This window comes from Crinia signifera, chromosome 19 (assembly GCF_055691185.1).
Source record: "Crinia signifera chromosome 19, ASM5569118v1, whole genome shotgun sequence".
In the NCBI taxonomy this organism is placed as follows: domain Eukaryota; kingdom Metazoa; phylum Chordata; class Amphibia; order Anura; family Myobatrachidae; genus Crinia; species Crinia signifera.
In genome coordinates, this window is record NC_139226.1 from 105,821,920 (window position 1) to 105,837,140 (window position 15,221).

Genomic DNA, 15,221 nt, shown 5'->3' on the forward strand with positions numbered 1-15,221 from the left:
TTTATGGCCAATGTAATAGGCAAATTGTCCATTACTACATATCTGACCCGAAGGATGAGATATAAACACAATTAACTTAATATTTTTTTATGGCTCTCTCAATGAGAAACCTTTGACCTTGGATTGCTGTGAAAATAATTATTATACTCCTGGGCGCCGTGATTCCAAAAAGTTTGCGAACCACTAGGCTATAACATTTTAACATTAAGTTTAACACACTAGGGCAGTGATGGCTAACCTTGACACTCCAGCTGTTATTGAACTACACATCCCAGCATGCCCTTCATCAGTTTTAGCAGGACAAAAAGAAAAACTGAAGCACAGCATGCTGGGATGTGTAGTTCAACAACAGCTGGAGTGTCAAGGTTAGCCATCACTGCACTAGGGGATTGTTCAGAAAGGTCCTTCTGTGCGATATCTTTTACAATATCGACTAGTGTGTGCACTCAATATTGTTAATGATCGCTCTCCTACGCATCATTATTGACCCCCCCCCCCTCCTCTGAATATGTACAGATGAGTGACAACCTTTTTGAACGAGGCCATGCGCCCTTTCTTCCTCCCTCCCTGCCTGCGAATCAGCATCAGCGGGTATTGGCTAGTGTGTATGAGGCTTTATTGGCTATAAAATTATAGGGAGATGCAGGGCTGGTCTGTTGGCCTACAGCTTTGTAGCCTTGTGCAGAAATTGCAGCAAATTGTTACTGTCAGCTGATGATCATTAGCCAATGGTCGTCCCTAAAACGGCCAAGGATTGTCGAATTCACAGCCGGTTTTTGACAATGCACAGCCGTTTTCGTCGATCCACTGACTTTCCGACACTTGGAACATTGAATTCCGACTGTTGAGATATTGTTATGTCAGAGGAAAACTGCCTGGGATTCCAACTGTCGGGACGCTCCAGCAGTTCGAATCGCAGATTGAAAATATATATATATATATATATATATATATATATATATATATATATATATATAGTTCATTCTAGCATCTCCCAACTTTGAGAATCCATGCAGTACCTCTTCCCTTCCTGGGGTGTCGCTGGCTGCTGTGGTGTTTCTAGCACAGGTCTGTTTTGCATATCAGTGCTGATATACAGACCACACTGTGATAAAAACACTACAGCAGACAGCGACACCCCAGCCAGGGAAGAGGAACTGCATGGGTTTTCAAAGATGGCGAGTGATAGAATGAACACTAATATATATATGTGTGTATATAGAAAGCAGCTGACAAGCAAGCAGTGGCACTCGACAGGGTTTTTAACGGTGTCAAAAAGAGTGGTTTATTATTCCGATGTTTCGGGGCTCCAAACTGCCCCTTTTTCAAGGTGTACAAAATGTGTGATATATATATATATATATATATATATATATATATATATATATATATATATATATATATATATATATATATATATATGGGGAAGAAAAAGATGTATGGCGCCACTTGTGTCCTCAGACTGTCCCAATGTAATACAGTTTTTAATGTACACTGGTACCCCTTGTTAAAAAACAAAGGGAAGTCAGCTAGCCTCTAAAAAAGGACACCTTGGTAAGGGGTGTCACAATAGAAATTTACGAAAGGTAGGAATAGAGGAAACAGCGACAATAAATACCTATGTACTAGAAAGCTCTTTATAATAAAAAAGTTTTATTTGATACAAAAAGTGCACAATAGCACCAAAAAAGGGGGAAACAGGCAATAATACAAATACAAGTTCTATAGAAAAAACAGTAGAGAATTAGTAAAATGCGGCAATGTTGCTAAAAAGCCTACACTTGATGAGTGCTAAAAAATGGAGGAGGGGAATTTTTATGCTAAAAAAATTTTTTAAAATTTTTTTTTCCCATAAATAATATACACTTTAAAAAGTCTAAAAAGTGAATAACTTAACTTAGTGGAGGAGTCAGCAGGCACTGCCCAACGCGTTTCGTCTTAGAAGACTTCTTCAAGGGGTGAGGGGGAGATGTGTATGGGGCTCTATTTATACTAGTGTGCCTAGTGCACATGGTGATGAGGTCACATCCTGTAGGATGTGGCCTCCGTTTTCATGATTAAGTGTATCAAACGGAAATTTAACCTCTTAATATAGTTGCTAGGGAGATTATCTGCCCATTTGCTTATAATTACAAAAACCGCGGAATAAACATAAGAAATATAAAAGAAATAAGACATAGTGCTTAATTGGGGGATGCGTGTCCCCACTTCCGGTGGGCGGACGTCACTTCCGCCCCGTTTCCTGTGTGGGAATAGTTCATTTCACTGGGCGTCTTCCGCCCTTCTTCAGCGGATGTGCTGTTCTGCCACACTTCTGGTCTGGAGCGCTGTACACGGGTTGGCTGTGGCGGCTGTCATTCAGATTCGCAGTTGTGATGCACGCTGTTTCAGCTCTGACATAGTTTTTGTCTCTGTTCGGCGGCCATTTTTCCGGGGACTTTTAGGGTTTTTTTGCATTGAGAAGCAGCCATCTTAGTGGGTTCTTTATGCGGACATTTAAGTTCACTGAGTTTTGTTCATACTTTCGTTTTATATCGATTTCGTATGGTACATGAAAATATAAGATGTATAAAGTTAGTATTTGTACTTCGGACATTTGCACAAGTTAATTTCATATGACTTTGTAGCGATATTTATAACCATAATATATACCAATATTAATAGCGGTATATAGCAGCAGCATTGTACACAGAAATTTTTATACATAATTATAACAGTATTTGATGTAAATAAATAGATAAAAAATATATTTATATATATAGCAGCGAGTTAAAATGACAGAGTGTTTAATAAATTATAGTGAGTGATAGAGAGGAGATATTACATATAAATATATATATAATGGGAGGTGCTTATAAATGACTCTGGTGTGAGTGGACCAGGTGATTAAACTTAATTTTAAAGTTTGATAAGTGTCTATATATGACTTTTGTTTTGTAAGATATCTATCCGTGAGAGAGATCGGTGGTTTAGATAATGAGTGACAGGTATAAAGGTGAAATATATAAAGAGGTGAGCAAAAATGTGTGTGAACTGAGCCTTGGTACTTTCATTTTGTCCTTATCTCGAGGTTCCTTATTTCTTTCATTACAGTACCTATTCTTCTCAGGTAGTCTCCTGTCCTGATACTGGACAGGCCCAAACACTGCTTGGCTGCCAAGATCGAACGAGATTGGGCATTGCCAGTGTGGTATGACTGTAATCTCTTTTGATTCTGGAATCCTCTCGGACTTGGGTACCTATTTGCTCAGAGAGTGACCATGGTGTATAGAAGGATGATAAAGAGGAAAAAAGGGGGGGGGGATGGAGTGGGGTGTGGTGTGCGTGTGTGGAAGGGTTAAGGTTCAAGGGAAGGTTACAGAACCTTTACAGGAACGGGGCAATTTCGTATCCCTCATTTAGACCATTGGGGTGTAGTGTCTGGAGCTGAAATATCCAATACATCTCCCTTTGGGAAAGTTTCTTTGCCAGATCGCCTCCTCTTTCTCCCAGCTGGACATGCTCAATCGCTTTGAATGTCATATCTTCCGGGTTGGATTTGTGGGTTGCTAAAAAATGTCTGGGAACAGCATGGTTGTCAAGTTTGTTTTTGATGCTCCTTACGTGCTCTTGAATCCTGATTTTTAGGGGGCGTTTGGTTTTCCCTACGTATTTCTTTCCACACGTACATTCCAGTAGGTATATAACGGAGGTAGAGTTGCAATTCATAAAATCCTTAATCTGGAATTCATTCTTGTCCCCAATGTCTGTGAATTGTTTTCTGTTAGGATGGAGGTATTTGCAGATCACACATTTCCCGCATTTATAGGATCCTTTACATTTGGGTAATTTTGAGGAGGGCTTAGATGTTTTCAGCATACTGGGTGCTAGTAGGTCTTTTAGGTTTTTCGATTTCCTGTAGACAATGTCCGGTCTTGGGGGTAGGATTTCTTTAAGGATTGGGTCCATCAATAGGATCCCCCAATGGTTTTGTATAGATTTTCTGATTGTGTTTTCGTGTCGATTGTAAGTAGTAATGAATGCTACCGATTCTCTCTTGTCCTCTTCCTTGGTTTTGTATGTCAACAGTGACGTGCGGCTCGTGTTCCTTGTCTTTTCTGCTGCTTTTTCTATGAGGCCCGCTGGGTATTCTTTTTCCATGAAACGCTGACCATAAAGGGTAAGTTGTTCTTCCAGATCTTCCTGTTTACTGCAGTTGCGTTTAATTCTGTGGAATTGAGAATATGGGATGTTTTCTTTCCATCTCTTCAAATGATTACTTTTATGGTGTAAGTAACTATTTTTGTCTACACTTTTTACGAAGTTCTTGGTTATAACTTTGTTGTTCTCGTGCGTCAGGATCAGGTCCAGGAATTCTATGGATTCTTGCTGTATATTGGAAGTAAATTTCAAGTTCAAATCGTTGCTGTCCAGCTTTTTAAAAAATTCTTCGAATTGTGCGTTTGTTCCATCCCAAATAATTAGAATATCGTCTATATACCTTTTGTATAGTATTATAGCACTTTTAAAAGCTTGGTTATTGTAGATATAAAGGTTCTCCCAGTGTCCCATAAAAAGATTTGCGAAGCTGGGCGCAAATATAGTCCCCATTGCAGTTCCGCATTGTTGCAAATAAAATTGGTCTTGAAATTTAAAATAATTGTGGTGCAGAATAAAAAACATTACATCGCAGATAAAATTTGTGTGTTCTGGTAAAAGTGAGGCGTCTTCTTCCAAGTATTTTTTGCAGGCTTCCACTCCTTCGTGATGTTCAATACAAGTATACAGTGACTGGACATCTATAGTGACCCATTTGTAGGTCTCCTTCCATTCGAAGTCTTCTATAGTGTTCAGTACTGCTGTTGTGTCCTTTAGATACGAGGGTAGGCATTTCACATGTTTATTTAGAAAAATGTCCACATACTGGGACAAATTGGAGGTTAATGAGTCAATACCAGCCACAATGGGTCTTCCGGGTGGGTTGGTCATGCACTTGTGGACCTTTGGTAAAAAGTAAAAGATTGGGGTAATGGGGTCTGATCTTAATAAATATTGATATTCATCTTTTGTTAAAATGTTGGTCCTGAGTCCTTGTAGCAGAAGAGTGCGTAATTCTTCTATGTATGTGTCTTTTGGGTCGTTCATGAGTCTACTGTATGATTTCTCATCTGACAGGAGCCTCTCAGCCTCTTTTACATAGGCTTCTCTGTCCATTAAGACCATACCCCCCCCCTTTGTCAGCAGGTTTTAGTACTACTTCTTTGTCTTTCTGTAGTTTCTTTAGTGCTTCTCTTTCAGAATTCGTCAGGTTCTTTGTTTTTACTGGTGCTTGTTCTGTGTCACATAGGTCCTTTTTTACCAGATCATAGAAAATGTTGATGTTTGACCCCTTTGACTCGATTGGGTAATATTTCGATGTTGGTTTTAGACCTGATTTCGATCTATTTTCAAAGTTCGATGTTATAGCATCTTCTTTCCTCAGGAAATGCCTCTTTAGTGTTAGTTTTCGAATAAACTTGTTTAGGTCGATGTACGTCTCAAACCTGTTCATGTTACTAGTGGGTGCAAAAGAGAGTCCCTTCCCCAGGAGGGAGACCTCTGGGGCTGTGAGTTCATGTTTTGATAGGTTGAAAATGCCTTTGTTGGTTGCCATTTTTGCGATGTCCTGCTTCGTTATGCCGCTCTTTTTTTGGGATCTCTGCCTCCCGCTGCCTCGTTTTCCTCTTCGTCTGGCAGTCTTCTTTTTAAGGGGGAAGCTTGTTTTACGTTTTCCTCCAAGACCACTCTCCAATCTTCCTTCCTTCTTGTTCCCGTGCTCTGGGACAAAAAAGAAGAAGAAGAAGATGATGATGATGCGGCGTGTATTTCTTGTTCTCCATTTGATCTTAGCCTTTGCAGCGCTGTGAATCTGTTACTGGTCCTTATTGGTACATTATTGGGTGAGTCATAGCTTTTCCGTCTTATTGATGTTTTCTTTTGTACAGTTTGTTTCCATTTGTTTCTGTTGTCGTGAGGTGTTGCGTTTTCATGGTTGTTAAACCTACTCCAGTTCTTGACTTTGCCATGGTCATAGTCTGTCTTATCCCTCAGGAATTTTTTCTCTTTGCCTTTGATGACATCCTCCTCTATTCTCTCTAGTTTCTTGTTTAGGACTTTTTCATTTATTCTATAGTCCTCTGTGTCCTTGTATGTTTCCAACACTCCTTCCTGTGTTTTGATGCTGAGTTCCAATTCTGCCAAGGTTTTCTTCTTCTCTTCAATCAGTAACTGCATCAAACTCAAGGAACATGTATGAAGGGTGGCATCCCATTTCTCCATAAATGGGGAGTCTTGATTTCCAAAGGTGGGTTGTTTTTGGATCCTCAGACCTCTTGGGATCCTATTCACTGAAATATAATGTTGGAGTCCTTGTATATCCCACCAGGTTTTTACCTCCTTTGTGAGTGTTTTTTCTATAGCCCAGAATAAATCATCTAGGTCTTGTGATGGTCCGGTATCGTTTGTCTGTTTACTCTCATTGAAGATTGTTTTGCACAGCATGTCTCTTTTTGTGGTGCGTTCATTATTCCTAAACATATTTATGATGATTTATTCTGGGCTATAGAAAAAACACTCACAAAGGAGGTAAAAACCTGGTGGGATATACAAGGACTCCAACATTATATTTCAGTGAATAGGATCCCAAGAGGTCTGAGGATCCAAAAACAACCCACCTTTGGAAATCAAGACTCCCCATTTATGGAGAAATGGGATGCCACCCTTCATACATGTTCCTTGAGTTTGATGCAGTTACTGATTGAAGAGAAGAAGAAAACCTTGGCAGAATTGGAACTCAGCATCAAAACACAGGAAGGAGTGTTGGAAACATACAAGGACACAGAGGACTATAGAATAAATGAAAAAGTCCTAAACAAGAAACTAGAGAGAATAGAGGAGGATGTCATCAAAGGCAAAGAGAAAAAATTCCTGAGGGATAAGACAGACTATGACCATGGCAAAGTCAAGAACTGGAGTAGGTTTAACAACCATGAAAACGCAACACCTCACGACAACAGAAACAAATGGAAACAAACTGTACAAAAGAAAACATCAATAAGACGGAAAAGCTATGACTCACCCAATAATGTACCAATAAGGACCAGTAACAGATTCACAGCGCTGCAAAGGCTAAGATCAAATGGAGAACAAGAAATACACGCCGCATCATCATCATCTTCTTCTTCTTCTTTTTTGTCCCAGAGCACGGGAACAAGAAGGAAGGAAGATTGGAGAGTGGTCTTGGAGGAAAACGTAAAACAAGCTTCCCCCTTAAAAAGAAGACTGCCAGACGAAGAGGAAAACGAGGCAGCGGGAGGCAGAGATCCCAAAAAAAGAGCGGCATAACGAAGCAGGACATCGCAAAAATGGCAACCAACAAAGGCATTTTCAACCTATCAAAACATGAACTCACAGCCCCAGAGGTCTCCCTCCTGGGGAAGGGACTCTCTTTTGCACCCACTAGTAACATGAACAGGTTTGAGACGTACATCGACCTAAACAAGTTTATTCGAAAACTAACACTAAAGAGGCATTTCCTGAGGAAAGAAGATGCTATAACATCGAACTTTGAAAATAGATCGAAATCAGGTCTAAAACCAACATCGAAATATTACAAAATCGAGTCAAAGGGGTCAAACATCAACATTTTCTATGATCTGGTAAAAAAGAACCTATGTGACACAGAACAAGCACCAGTAAAAACAAAGAACCTGACGAATTCTGAAAGAGAAGCACTAAAGAAACTACAGAAAGACAAAGAAGTAGTACTAAAACCTGCTGACAAAGGGGGGGGGGGTATGGTCTTAATGGACAGAGAAGCCTATGTAAAAGTGGCTGAGAGGCTCCTGTCAGATGAGAAATCATACAGTAGACTCATGAACGACCCAAAAGACACATACATAGAAGAATTACGCACTCTTCTGCTACAAGGACTCAGGACCAACATTTTAACAAAAGATGAATATCAATATTTATTAAGATCAGACCCCATTACCCCAATCTTTTACTTTTTACCAAAGGTCCACAAGTGCATGACCAACCCACCCGGAAGACCCATTGTGGCTGGTATTGACTCATTAACCTCCAATTTGTCCCAGTATGTGGACATTTTTCTAAATAAACATGTGAAATGCCTACCCTCGTATCTAAAGGACACAACAGCAGTACTGAACACTATAGAAGACTTCGAATGGAAGGAGACCTACAAATGGGTCACTATAGATGTCCAGTCACTGTATACTTGTATTGAACATCACAAAGGAGTGGAAGCCTGCAAAAAATACTTGGAAGAAGACGCCTCACTTTTACCAGAACACACAAATTTTATCTGCGATGTAATGTTTTTTATTCTGCACCACAATTATTTTAAATTTCAAGACCAATTTTATTTGCAACAATGCGGAACTGCAATGGGGACTATATTTGCGCCCAGCTTCGCAAATCTTTTTATGGGACACTGGGAGAACCTTTATATCTACAATAACCAAGCTTTTAAAAGTGCTATAATACTATACAAAAGGTATATAGACGATATTCTAATTATTTGGGATGGAACAAACGCACAATTCGAAGAATTTTTTAAAAAGCTGGACAGCAACGATTTGAACTTGAAATTTACTTCCAATATACAGCAAGAATCCATAGAATTCCTGGACCTGATCCTGACGCACGAGAACAACAAAGTTATAACCAAGAACTTCGTAAAAAGTGTAGACAAAAATAGTTACTTACACCATAAAAGTAATCATTTGAAGAGATGGAAAGAAAACATCCCATATTCTCAATTCCACAGAATTAAACGCAACTGCAGTAAACAGGAAGATCTGGAAGAACAACTTACCCTTTATGGTCAGCGTTTCATGGAAAAAGAATACCCAGCGGGCCTCATAGAAAAAGCAGCAGAAAAGACAAGGAACACGAGCCGCACGTCACTGTTGACATACAAAACCAAGGAAGAGGACAAGAGAGAATCGGTAGCATTCATTACTACTTACAATCGACACGAAAACACAATCAGAAAATCCATACAAAACCATTGGGGGATCCTATTGATGGACCCAATCCTTAAAGAAATCCTACCCCCAAGACCGGACATTGTCTACAGGAAATCGAAAAACCTAAAAGACCTACTAGCACCCAGTATGCTGAAAACATCTAAGCCCTCCTCAAAATTACCCAAATGTAAAGGATCCTATAAATGCGGGAAATGTGTGATCTGCAAATACCTCCATCCTAACAGAAAACAATTCACAGACATTGGGGACAAGAATGAATTCCAGATTAAGGATTTTATGAATTGCAACTCTACCTCCGTTATATACCTACTGGAATGTACGTGTGGAAAGAAATACCTAGGGAAAACCAAACGCCCCCTAAAAATCAGGATTCAAGAGCACGTAAGGAGCATCAAAAACAAACTTGACAACCATGCTGTTCCCAGACATTTTTTAGCAACCCACAAATCCAACCCGGAAGATATGACATTCAAAGCGATTGAGCATGTCCAGCTGGGAGAAAGAGGAGGCGATCTGGCAAAGAAACTTTCCCAAAGGGAGATGTATTGGATATTTCAGCTCCAGACACTACACCCCAATGGTCTAAATGAGGGATACGAAATTGCCCCGTTCCTGTAAAGGTTCTGTAACCTTCCCTTGAACCTTAACCCTTCCACACACGCACACCACACCCCACTCCATCCCCCCCCCTTTTTTCCTCTTTATCATCCTTCTATACACCATGGTCACTCTCTGAGCAAATAGGTACCCAAGTCCGAGAGGATTCCAGAATCAAAAGAGATTACAGTCATACCACACTGGCAATGCCCAATCTCGTTCGATCTTGGCAGCCAAGCAGTGTTTGGGCCTGTCCAGTATCAGGACAGGAGACTACCTGAGAAGAATAGGTACTGTAATGAAAGAAATAAGGAACCTCGAGATAAGGACAAAATGAAAGTACCAAGGCTCAGTTCACACACATTTTTGCTCACCTCTTTATATATTTCACCTTTATACCTGTCACTCATTATCTAAACCACCGATCTCTCTCACGGATAGATATCTTACAAAACAAATAGTCATATATAGACACTTATCAAACTTTAAAATTAAGTTTAATCACCTGGTCCACTCACACCAGAGTCATTTATAAGCACCTCCCATTATATATATATTTATATGTAATATCTCCTCTCTATCACTCACTATAATTTATTAAACACTCTGTCATTTTAACTCGCTGCTATATATATAAATATATTTTTTATCTATTTATTTACATCAAATACTGTTATAATTATGTATAAAAATTTCTGTGTACAATGCTGCTGCTATATACCGCTATTAATATTGGTATATATTATGGTTATAAATATCGCTACAAAGTCATATGAAATTAACTTGTGCAAATGTCCGAAGTACAAATACTAACTTTATACATCTTATATTTTCATGTACCATACGAAATCGATATAAAACGAAAGTATGAACAAAACTCAGTGAACTTAAATGTCCGCATAAAGAACCCACTAAGATGGCTGCTTCTCAATGCAAAAAAACCCTAAAAGTCCCCGGAAAAATGGCCGCCGAACAGAGACAAAAACTATGTCAGAGCTGAAACAGCGTGCATCACAACTGCGAATCTGAATGACAGCCGCCACAGCCAATCCGTGTACAGCGCTCCAGACCAGAAGTGTGGCAGAACAGCACATCCGCTGAAGAAGGGCGGAAGACGCCCAGTGAAATGAACTATTCCCACACAGGAAACGGGGCGGAAGTGACGTCCGCCCACCGGAAGTGGGGACACGCATCCCCCAATTAAGCACTATGTCTTATTTCTTTTATATTTCTTATGTTTATTCCGCGGTTTTTGTAATTATAAGCAAATGGGCAGATAATCTCCCTAGCAACTATATTAAGAGGTTAAATTTCCGTTTGATACACTTAATCATGAAAACGGAGGCCACATCCTACAGGATGTGACCTCATCACCATGTGCACTAGGCACACTAGTATAAATAGAGCCCCATACACATCTCCCCCTCACCCCTTGAAGAAGTCTTCTAAGACGAAACGCGTTGGGCAGTGCCTGCTGACTCCTCCACTAAGTTAAGTTATTCACTTTTTAGACTTTTTAAAGTGTATATTATTTATGGGAAAAAAAATTTTTAAAAAATTTTTTTAGCATAAAAATTCCCCTCCTCCATTTTTTAGCACTCATCAAGTGTAGGCTTTTTAGCAACATTGCCGCATTTTACTAATTCTCTACTGTTTTTTCTATAGAACTTGTATTTGTATTATTGCCTGTTTCCCCCTTTTTTGGTGCTATTGTGCACTTTTTGTATCAAATAAAACTTTTTTATTATAAAGAGCTTTCTAGTACATAGGTATTTATTGTCGCTGTTTCCTCTATTCCTACCTTTCATATATATATATATATATATATATATATATATATATATATATATATATATATATATATATATATATATATATATATATATATATATAATAGATTAAATTATCTTGGTTATAATTTCCAGGATGATCAAACAGAATTCTTTTACATAAAAGGAAATAATATGGTGCATCGCAATAAAAGTGCTAAGTGTACAAGATACACAAAGACTTGCGGTTTCTTAACTTTTAATGGGTACTTGTTTCCTATCTGGGCGCCCAGGTTTTCTACGTACGGCACCGTAATGAAATCGGATCGCATCGCATCGTACACATACACGATATTGAACGATGCGATGCGATGCGATCCGATTCGATTTCCCATAGGAAACAATGTGAAATGGCTCAATTTAGCCAAATTCTCATAGGAACAATAGTAAATGGGCCAAAAACCCCCCTGAACATTGAAATGTCCCCCCAAAAGTAGTTTACGCCACCCCGCCATCAACGTGAACCCGAAGCGTGGCGAGCGCAGCGAGCCCGCGAGGGGCGGCGGTACGCGTCCTCCGACCTTTTCATGCCCTACTATCCACGTCGGCGTGGAGTGAGAATAGAATAGTGTGGCGAGCGCAGCGAGCCACCGAGCCCGAAGCGTGGCGAGCGCAGCGAGCCCCGCGAGGGGACGCGGATACCTTCACAGTTATACGCGTCCCCTCGCGGGCGACGCGGACACCTGGGAAGCCCGCGAAGGGACGCGTTTACCTGTGAAGGTATCCGCGTCCCCTCGCGGGGCTCGCTGCGCTCGCCACGCTTCGGGCTCGGTGGCTCGCTGCGCTCGCCACACTATTCTATTCTCACTCCACGCCGACGTGGATAGTAGGGCATGAAAAGGTCGGAGGACGCGTACCGCCGCCCCTCGCGGGCTCGCTGCGCTCGCCACGCTTCGGGTTCACGTTGATGGCGGGGTGGCGTCAACTACTTTTGGGGGGACATTTCAATGTTCAGGGGTGTTTTTGGCCCATTTACTATTGTTCCTATGATAATTTGGCTAAATTGAGCCATTTAACATTGTTTCCTATGGGAAATCGAATCGGATCGCATCGCATCGCATCGTTCAATATCGTGTATGTGTACGATGCGATGCGATCCGATTTCTCTACGGAGAATAGCATGGTGCGCAATTAACTTAGTGGGCGCCCAGATAGGAAACAAGTACCTTTTAATGAAATAAACAGTGAACATTAATCTTGTTTTGTAAAAAAAATAAATAAACCCTATATCATTTCTCCATGCATTTCCCATTAATTGGCCACAAAGAGCAGCACAATCTCCACCTTGTTTGTGGACAGTTGTCAGCAGCAGTCCTGGCTATTGCAGGCATAGTTACACAGTGTTTAGCATACATCTGCGCTCCCTCTCCGCAATACACAGTAAAGTGGTTGATTCACAACGAGCTCCCTAGAGCGTTGAATCTTGTTGCACTTTAATCCACTTGACATGTTTAGCTATTGTTTCTGGCAATTAAACCCTGTTATTCAACAAAGGCACATTTGACCTCTTATCCCTAAGCCTGTTGAGTCATTGAATTTCAGAGGGAGCAAAAGCAGCCTCTCTCAAATAAAAAGAGACTCATGTCTGTTTACAATATGTACATGTTTATTGCCGAGGGGAAATGACAAACTGAGATATTTAAAGCGGAATAGTAAGTAATGTAAAGTAATTTGTTTTTATGCTTTTTAAATCCATGCAAAAGTGCAAACCTTTTTTTTAAATTCTTTGTTATTTATTTATTTATTTTCAGTTTCTTATATAGCGCAGCAGATTCCGTTGAGCTTTACAATAGTAGACAGTGATAAAACAAACTGGGTAACAACAGACAGACTTGGAGGTTAGAGGGCCCTGCTGCAAGCTTACAATCTATAGGGATATAGGAGGGAAACACAAGGACAGGCACCAGTAATAGCATAGCAGTCCCACCAAGTTACAAGTCCAGAAGGGAAGCTATATAATACATAAGTGCCTCAGAGGGTTATGCGTGTGAAACTTAAATATGATAGGCTTGCCTGAAGAGGTGAGTTTTCAGGGAACGCTTGAAAGTTTGGAGGCTAGTGGAGTGTCTTATTGTGCGTGGAAGGGTATTCCATAGGATGGGAGCAGCCCGATGAAAGTCTTGTAATAGTGAATGGGGGCTAGTGATCCGTGCAGAAGAGAGACGTTAAACGTTATGCACTATATTTTGTTTCTCTTTTCTCCATATGTGTAATCTGCTTGACAATATTGGAGGAGGAAAATGACCAATACAATTGCTACTTTACTAACAGAGGCAATCCTTAAAGGACCCCTGCACCGTTGTTTCATTGGATGGATGGTGACTTTAATTTATTACACCTACACATAGGGTGTTAAGACATTCTCTAAAGGGGAACTCTAGAAGCGCTGAACTATCTTGTTTCTTTCACAAATAATGTAAAGTAATGAAATCCCAATTATCAGAGCTTATAGGCAGCGCAGTCTACGCAGCACTCGCGGTGGTGATAAGTGGCGCACGCCTCACAAGGTGGCACAAAAAGCCACATCAGAACTAATCACTATGAAATATAAACCTACAACCAGTGCCATAGCTATACTGGGGGCGGGCCTAGAGGAGAAGAGCGAAACGCGTCACACTACAATGCCTGAAGCAGAGCTGCCTGTCTGACCAGATAAGAGCAGGATTTTGGAAGGTTTATATATAGCGGGGAATCTGGGGGCTGATGAAAGTGCTATGGAAGTTGGGGGTTAAAGTATTTGACAGTGGGGGATCATGACACTGCCATAGGGGATGGGCAGAGACATGGAGGGGTTTAATTAGTAAGATGGGAGTTCTATTGAAGATGGGATGTTGCTATGGGCAACCAATCTGATTCTATTTATTATCTTCTAGAAGATGCTGAATAAATAAGAAGTAGATTCAGATGGGTTGCTATGGGCAACATCCAATCTTCAATCAAACTCCCAACCTTCTACATTACTGCCTTGTTCAGCCAAGTTGGCAATACCGTACATTAAATATACAGCTCAATTTCTAAGCAATCTGACTACATTGCTTAGAATGAAGCAGGGATCGCTCCATGTGTATGGCCCCCCCAACGACAGCGATGCACGGTCTCGCACATCGCTATTGCCGGACTAGATTTTTCAAGCATGCTTTTTTTGGTTCCAACCAGAAAGATCTGACAATTAAATCTTTAGGTGTATGGACAGCTTTAGTCATGATGAAGTGAACACGTTCTATGCAACCTGGCGATCCTTTTAGTTCATCATTTGCATTAAGCCAACGTAATTTCACAAGGGTACATACCTTTTCCTACACTTGTTACCAGTGCACTAAATGTTGCCCGTCTTCCCACCCACTTCCTTCTTTACCCTTTGCTTGGTCTATATGTTATGATTTATTGATAATCAAAGATACTTTACAAAGGTCAAAATTGTAGTTTGACAAACTTTTTTTATTTTTATTTTATAACACAGGTTGAGTATCCCTTTTCCAAATATCCGTTATCCAAATTATTCCGAAAACCATAGTCTCCAAAATGTACTTTTATTTTTTTTTGCTAAAAGCACTACTGTGTACATATGTAAGTGGCACTACTGGGGAAATAACATGTAACAGCACTACTGGGGACATCTGTAACAGCACTACTGGGGAAATAACATGTACAGATGGGGTAGGTCTCATCCTGGCAGGGGATGGCGCTGGCGTCGCCAGCCGCCAGCGCCATGGCGATGGCGAGAAGGGGACGCGCGCGCACGAGAGGCGCGCGCGTCCCCTTC

At 40.6% G+C, this 15,221-nt stretch overlaps 1 protein-coding gene and 2 pseudogenes across 2 annotated transcripts in view; 1 reads left to right on the top strand and 2 right to left on the bottom strand.

Moving 5' to 3' along the window:
• Positions 1-15,221, bottom strand: part of VPS13D (vacuolar protein sorting 13 homolog D) — a 252,545-nt gene that overhangs the window by 16,851 nt on the left and 220,473 nt on the right. The window lies entirely within an intron of this gene.
• LOC146044356 (5S ribosomal RNA) lies at positions 3,085-3,204 on the bottom strand (annotated as a pseudogene).
• LOC146044357 (5S ribosomal RNA) lies at positions 9,812-9,931 on the top strand (annotated as a pseudogene).